The sequence below is a fragment of the Thalassophryne amazonica genome, chromosome 2 (genome assembly GCF_902500255.1).
Source record: "Thalassophryne amazonica chromosome 2, fThaAma1.1, whole genome shotgun sequence".
Classification (NCBI taxonomy): Eukaryota; Metazoa; Chordata; class Actinopteri; order Batrachoidiformes; family Batrachoididae; genus Thalassophryne; species Thalassophryne amazonica.
Genome location: NC_047104.1, coordinates 43,568,632 through 43,577,095, shown reverse-complemented (window position 1 = coordinate 43,577,095; position 8,464 = coordinate 43,568,632). Strand labels below are relative to the sequence as shown.

Below are 8,464 nucleotides of genomic sequence, written 5' to 3'. Positions count from 1 at the left end.
CAAACCTTGATAAAGCCCAGTCAGGATAGAGCAACTATAGAGTAACTCCTGACATACTGTTTGCCGAAGATCATAAACTACTATATCACCTATAACAAGTCCAGAAGCTGGATATAGCCCCCAACTGAGACTACATGGTTTCCATTATTTTGATGATTAAGATCAGAAACACAGCAGCTGCATATAGCTGAAATAGCACATTGCCAGTAAACCATGACAAATGTCAACATTCAAGCTTGCTCTTGAAATTCTTAAAAATCTAAAAATCAACGTATTTCGTTGCGCAGATAATGGGTAAAGTACTTGACCAACTACAAGCCAAAATTTCCTAAAACATTGTTAAATCATTAGTACGAGTTCATCAAACAGAACATCCTTACTACACACTCCACTAGCTACACAGTCCAAAATAATCCTATAGATACATATAAAGCTTATTTAAAAAAAAAAATCCCAAAATTGCTTATGTCAACTTCATTCTATAGATTCTGTCATTTTTGCCACACACTACCATCTTGGCTGAGTAAGTTAGCTACTGGTTCAACCCACTGACAGACTAACTCTGTTGGGGAGGTGATGGTCAGGGGAGGTGACGGTCTAGTGGTTAAGCGTTGGGATTGAAACCAGAGGATCCTTGGTTCAAATCCTATCCAGAAAATCACTGAGGGCCCTTGGGCAAGGTCCTTAATCTCCAAGTTGCTCCTGGTGTGTAGTGAGCGCCTTGCTTGGCAGCACCCTTACATTGGGGTGAATGTGAGGCATTGTTGTAAAGCGCTTTGAGCTTCTGATGCAGATGGAAAAGCGCAATATAAATGCAGTCCATTTACAATTTAACTTAGCCTGTCTTTACTTCTAGAGCTTACCATCTTGTCTGGGAACATAGATAGAGCTCTACAGGGAGGGTAACATTAGGAATTTACAACAGGCCATGGAGCAGGTGATTAGAGACCCTGCAAGGCTTATGTGGAATCCATTACCTTAGCAGGGAAATTAGTGCAGAAAATCGACTACGGTGCGGTTAATGTGGCAGTGAGGGAAATTCATCCATTTGAGACTGTGTCCTGTTTCTGCAGACGTGTCCATAAAAATCATAGAAAGAAAACTCAAGTTTGTATTGTAGGATACAGCCTACTAAAAATCCCTCTTCAGTTTAATCTGAAGTCAAGTGTAATCTACATACAAACTAATACGGAGATTCTGGGTGTCAAGTTTGATTCTGTGGGTAAGTACACCAGCCATGTAAATAATAGGATAAGTGCCGGCAGAAGGAGCATGTATAAGTTAGCATCAGTTGGATTTCAATACCCAGGTCTACATACCTCTGTAAAATCGTATTTACGGAAAAGTGTTTGTTGTCCTACAATGTTGTATGCTATGGATTGCATCCCACTATGTAGGTCTGATATTGCTTCATTAAAATCTGCCCAGGGTAGTACACATCTGTGATGGCACCATCAATGCTGAAAGGTACATCCAGGTTTTGGAGCAACACATGCTGCCATCCAAGCAATGTCTTTTTCAGGGACGTCCCTGCTTATTTCAGCAAGACAACGCCAAGCCACATTCTGCACATGTTACAACAGCGTGGCTTCATAGTAAAAGAGTGCGGTACTAGACTGGCCTGCCTGCAGTCCAGACCTGTCACCCATTGAAAATGTGTGGTGCATTATGAAGCGCAAAATACGACAACGAAGACCCCAGACTGTTGAACAACTGAAGTTGTACAAACGCTTATTGAGTGTTATTAGAAAGAAAGGTGATGTAACACAGTGATAAACATACCACTGTCCCAGCTGTTTTGAAATGTGTTGCAGGCATCCATTTCAAAATGAGCAAATATTTGCACAAAAACAATAAAGTCTATGAGTTTGAACATTAAATATCTTGTCTTTGTGGTGTATTCAATGGAATACAGGTTGAAGGATTTGCAAATCATTATATTCTGTTTTTATTTACTTTTTACACAAGTCCCAACTTCATATGTGTGTGTGTCTGTGTATATGAATGTATGAATGAATTGTATGAATTAATTTATTCAGCACACACAGTCCAAAACAACAACAGAAATTTACAACGAAGAAAGAAAATGCATCCGTGTGCCTGAAAGGGTATAGGCAGAAGCAAAGCTTATTAACGCCTACCCCTTTAACCAAAAATAAAATTATCTAGTCCAAAAGAAGTGGGGGAAAGCTAAAAACACATCTATTCCCACTCCCATTTTCAACCACTTCAAACTCTTCATCTTAAAGGACACAATCCAAATGCTACCAAACAAATTCACATTTACAAATTTACATTTACAATTGGAAACACACAAAACTCAGCCTTCTTCAGCAGATACATATCTTGAAAACATCATGTCTGTATATTGATTTTTAATCTGATTGATATTTGGACATCGTTTGAGTTCCTCCATCAGGTTATTCCATATTCTAGGGCCATACATGGAGACACAGAAACCTTACCTGGTCATCCGAGCGCCAGCAAATTTAAAATGATACAAGCCCCGTAAATTATATTTTCCCTCTCTCTCAGCAAAAATTTTTGAATTCTAAAGGGCACTTGTTTATTTTTCACTTTGTATATTAATTGAACAGTCTTGAACAAAATCATGTCATGAAGTTTTAAATATTTGAGAATTAATGAACAATGGGTTGGTGTGGTCTCTGTAACCTGCATTATGAATTGTTCTTAATGCTTTTTTTTTTTTTTTTTTGAAGAATGAATAATGGTTGCACTGTAGTTTTATAACTGTTGTCCCAAACGTCAGCACAGTAAGTCAGGTAGGGTAAAATCAATGAACAATACAAAGTATGTAGTGCTCTGCAATCAAGAACATGCTTTGCTTCATTTAATACTGCAATACTCTTTAATACCTTCTTTTGAACATGTTGAATATGTGCTTTCCAATTAATTTTTTCATCAATAATAACACCTAAAAACTTATTTTCTTTGACACATTCTATGTTTACCCCTTATATATTTAACTGTATTTGTATGACTTTTTTTATAATTTCCAAATAACATTTATTTAGTTTTTGACAAATTTAATGTTAATTTGTTGATACCAAACCATCTCTTTAACTTTATCATTTCAGTTCCTAAATCTGATAACAATTGTGGCAGATTTTCTCCTGAGCAAAACAGGTTTGTGTCATCTGCAAAGAGAACTGCCTTAAACAGATCTGAAACTTTACATAACTCACTGAAGTATAAAATAAATAATCTTGGTCCCAACTCAGAACCCTGTGGAAGCCCACAAATGATGTCCAGACATGAAGAACAGTAGTTCCCGGGTTTAACAAACTGCTTCCGGTTTTGTAAGTAACTTTTAATCCAACTTTGAGCAACCTCTCTGATCCTATACAGTTCCATCTTTTGAAATAATATATTGTGATCAATTGTGTCAAAAGCCTTTCTTAGGTCAATAAATAAACCTAATACTATTTCCCTTTGGTCCACATGTTTATTGATCTCTTCTATTGAATCGAGCAATGCCAGTGCAGTGGACCTTTTCTTTCTAAAACCATATTGACTTTCATCAAGCAAGTTGTGTAGTTCTATAAATTTATCCCGTCTGGTGTTGCAAAGTTTTTCCAATATCTTAGAAAATTGTGACAATAGAGACACAGGCCTGTAGTTAGTAAAAAGATGCTTGCGACCAGATTTAAATAAAGGTATCACTTTTGCCACTTTCATACTGTTAGGAACAATTAAAGTTTGAAATGATTTATTAAAAATATATGATAATGGTTTTGCAATTTCAGTAATTATTTGCTTTGTATTTGCATTTGTATTTGTAAATTGCAAAAAAAAAAAAAAAAAATATATATATATATATATATATATATATATATATATATATACAATTTGATCTTGCAAGACGGATAACATATAGTGTGTGGGTGAACACGGTGTGCATGTATGACTTTCACCTGCCCTTCTTGATCAGGCTGTAATGTTTTATTTAAAGCTAATAGACAGTATCTATAAAGGAGGGCTGAACACCAAAACAGCACAGAGACAGACAAGAACAAAAGACGAGTGGTGACAGTAATAACAGTGAGGTGATTTAATGTGGGAAACACCAAAGAGGGAGAACTCCCACGATACAACATACCAGGACAAGCAGCAACACATAAACAAGCAGTGACAGTAACAGTCTGTTGTCTAATTAGTGAAGATACATACACCTTTGCCAGGACAAAACAGTCCTGGGGATCAAGACTCGTGTCCTGGCAAACACACTCAGGCTGTCCAGGGTGTGGTGCTGTTTGCAGTGGGTGGACAGAAGGTTCTGCCCCCATTTTTGATGGACTTTATGGGTTTCCTGTGCCAAGGTCCTGTGCTGCCTTCTGGGCAAAAGTGCAATCATCTCCACGGGAGACTAAGTGGCCATCTGGTGGTGCATTGTTTGGGGTCTGGACGGTAATTGCACATACTTCTTGTGGGAACTGTTTTGCCCTGATGCCTTGTGGATCCGGTCAGAGCTTGCATGTTATTGCCGGTGGATGGCTTTGAAGACTGTTGGCCTAGCCGTCCATGTCCTCCCTGGATTGACTTACACCAATGATGCTCTTGGAGTTTGGGTCTACTTCACCAGGTTTCTCGGCTGGTTAAAGTCCGGTTCCAGTCTTGGCTCCGGCCAGGGTTGGCCCGGTAAATGCCAGATCATTGGCAAACAAAATTTTATTCTGTGGGACGTTTTTAGCTCCCATGATTTGGATTTTTTAGATACAACTGAGATGTGGCTAAGTGCTGGGGAATCCAGTGCTCTTGTCGAGCAGATTGTTGCTATTTTAATTGTCCTCAGATTTCTGACAGAGGTGGAGGCACAGCAGTTGTGTATAAAAAGGATTATAAATATAAACAATGCTACAGTCTTCCTTTTCTAGTTTTGAATGTACCTCATTTGAGATGGTTGGATTAATCCTGTTCTCTTTGCACTTGTCTATTGTCCTCCAAAATATAATAATAATTTTATTGATGACTTTTTTTAAGCCCAGATCATGCCTAATTCTGATTGTGTTTTAATTATTGGAGATTTTAATATTCATGTGTGTTGTCCTGATAGGCCGCAGCTAAGGGACTTTTTAAGTCTTGCTGATTCTTTTAATTTGGCTCACTCTATAATTTGTCCCACACGATTGTGGATATATGCTGGATTTGGTGCTCTCCTACGGTCTGCCAGTAACTGAAATTTATGATGTTGGATTCATGGATCACTTTCCTGTGCTATTTTCTGTCAATTTGGTACAGGCTGTAGTGCAGCCTTGTGCTTGCGCTCAGCATTTTCGGCCATGAACCACTCTACTGCTACTCAGTTTTCTGTTGCCTTTCAGAAGTTATGTGCCTCTTTTGAAGCTTCTGCTTGTGATATAGAAGAGCTCATTTCTTGGTTGTATTCGTCATGTCAAACCATTCTGGATTCGGTGGCTCCGTTTAAGATTTGGTAATCCATGGCTAATTCTGAGCCTTGATTAAATGACAGAAGTCATGATGCCAGGAGGAAATGTCGCCAAGCCGAGCACAAGTGGAAAAAGGACATATGACAAGGCTCTTTTCAAACACAATACGAAACCCCACAATGCCGCACCCCAGGTCTTGGTGGAAAGCAAGCAGGGGGTGCCATGGCAGGCCGAGCGCTGTGAATAGACATTTCCTGGGTTGGATTCCTCCACCCTCCCCTTGCATGCACACTTTCCTCTTTTCCCCCTGTCTCTCACTCTCTCTCCCTCTCTGGAAATCAGCTGTTCATGGGGGGTTGTGGCAGACCGAGTGCTGCAGCACGAGAGCCCTGCGCATCTCCCGACCGCTCCTGCTGAATATCGGACCGTTACTGCCCACACCCGCAATGTGTGTATTACACTCCCACCCGGTCCGGCAACGGGCCTGTTCAGTTCTGCCTGCACCCACAAAATGCTGAGAATTTATGTGCATATAATAGAGCTGCATTCATTCTATATCTCTTCCCATCTCACAGGGAAAACATGTCATTTAGGTCATTAATAACGTGATTCATGTGGTTGATTGTTTCAATCACTTGACCTGTATGTGTTTTGATGCACTGGTCAGGAATAGTGCAACGATTTGGATGTTTACATTTAGTTTAAAACCAGTCTCATGTGACAGGTGAACATGCAGTGACCGAGCTGTCACATGAGACCCTGAATGCAGCACCTCACTGCTGACTCCCACTCTCTGTCTCTCTCACTGCTCTCTCTCTCTCTCTCTTTCTCAATCCTGCCCACTCTCTCTGGTTCAGCTGTGTATAGCAGCCATTGTGCTGGCCAGGCGGGTTCATGCACAAGCTGTGAGGTCAACAGGTAAGATGTGTGGATGAAGCAGGCACACGCACATACAGTGCTGCGATCACCTGTTGTCCCGGCCGGATTTAAAGGAGCAGGATTCCATGAGTTTGCCGTTTGCCTGTACAAAGAGCCGGTTGCCCAGAGCCACCGGCACTGCACCTCGCACAGCTCTGACAGGCACAGACTCATCCACCTGATGGCCTGTTTTCTCTTTTTTTTCTTCTTCTAGGAAATAATAATGATATATAAAAATAAAAGCAGTCAGGTGGATGAGTCTGTGCATCTCAGAGGCACGTGGCAACATGCACAGCTGTGATCACGGTACAATGTACAGATTGTGCATGTAATCACATATCCATTGACAGTCCACATCATGTTTCAGAGGATTCATCTGAATGATCATGTCATCATGGCTGTTAGACCCTGTCCACATAGCTGCAGTGTGCTTCAATACATCACAGAGACACACTGACACATAGTCCTTGTGATCATGGTAGAACGTCTGGATTGTATGTATCACACATCCGTTGATTGTCCACCTCATCAAATCAAATCAATTTTATTTATATAGCACCAAATCACAACAAACACTTGCCCCAAGGCACTTTATATTGTAAGGCAAAAGCCATACAATAATTACAGAAAAACCCCATGGGTCAAAACGACCCCCTATGAGCAAGCACTTGGCGACAGTGGGAAGGAAAAACTTCCTTTTAACAGGAAGAAACCTCCAGCAGAACCAGGCTCAGGGAGGGGCAATCTTCTGCTGGTACTGGTTTGGGCTGAGGGGAGAGAATCAGGAAAAAGACATGCTGTGGAAGAGAGCAGAGATCAGTCACTAATGATTAAATGCAGAGTGGTACATATAGAGCAAAAAAGGTGAATAAAAAGAAACACTCAGTGCATCATGGGAACCCCCCAACACTCAGTGCATCATGGGAACCCCCCAGCAATCTAAGTCTATAGCAGCATAACTAAGGGATGGTTCAGGGTCACCTGTACTATGAGGTCCCTAAGATAAGATGGGACGTGATTATTCAAAACCTTATAAGTAAGAAGAAGAATTTTAAATTCTATTCTGGAATTAACAGGGAGCCAAGGAAGAGAAGTCAATATGGGTGAAATATGCTCTCTCCTTCTAGTCCCCATCAGTACTCTAGCTGCAGCATTTTGAATTATCTGAAGGCTTTTCAGGGAACTTTTAGGACAACCTGATAATAATGAATTGCAGTAGTCCAGCCTAGAAGAAATAAATGCATGAATTAGCTTTTCAGCATCACTCTGAGACAAGACCTTTCTAATTTTAGAGATACTGTGCAAATGCAAAAAGCAGTCCTACATATTTGCTTAATATGCGCATTGAAGGACATATCCTGATCAAAAATGACTCCAAGATTTCTCACAGTATTACTGGAGGTCAGGGTAATGCCATCCAGAGTAAGGATCTGGTTAGACACCATGTTTCAAAGATTTGTGGGGCCAAGTACAATAACTTCAGTTTTATCTGAATTTAAAAGCAGGAAATTAGAAGTCATGCATGTCTTTATGTCTGAAAGACATTCCTGCAGTTTAACTAATTGGTGTGTGTCCTCTGGCTTCATGGATAGATTAAGCTGGGTATCATCTGCGTAACAATGAAAATTTAAGCAATGCTTTCTAATAGTACTGCCTAAGGGAAGCATGTATAAAGTGAATAAAATCGGTCCTAGCACAGAACCTTGTGGAACTCCATAATTAACCTTAGTCCATGAAGAAGACTCTCCATTTACATGAACAAATTGTAATCTATTAGATAAATATGATTCAAACCACTGCAGCGCAGTGCCTTTAATACCTATGGCATGCTCTAATCTCTGTAATAAAATTTTATGGTCAACAGTATCAAAAGCTGCACTGAGGTCTAACAAGACAAGCACAGAGATGAGTCCACTGTCTGAGGCCATAAGAAGATCATTTGTAACCTTCACTAATACTGTTTCTGTATTATGATGAATTCTAAATCCTGAGAGAAAATCTTCAAATAGACCATTCCTCTGCAGATGATCAGTTAGCTGTTTTACAACTACCCTTTCAAGAATTTTTGAGAGAAAAGGAAGGTTGGAGATTGGCCTATAATTAGCTAAGATAGCTGGGTGAAGTGATGGCTTTTTAAG

General features: G+C 40.0%; 1 long non-coding RNA gene across 1 annotated transcript; it reads left to right on the top strand.

Moving 5' to 3' along the window:
- Positions 1–319: 319 nt before the first annotated feature.
- On the top strand, positions 320–5,548 carry LOC117502117. Its single transcript, XR_004558187.1, has 3 exons — positions 320–338; positions 4,281–4,283; positions 5,343–5,548. It is a non-coding gene; the product is annotated as an uncharacterized LOC117502117 (long non-coding RNA).
- Positions 5,549–8,464: the final 2,916 nt, after the last annotated feature.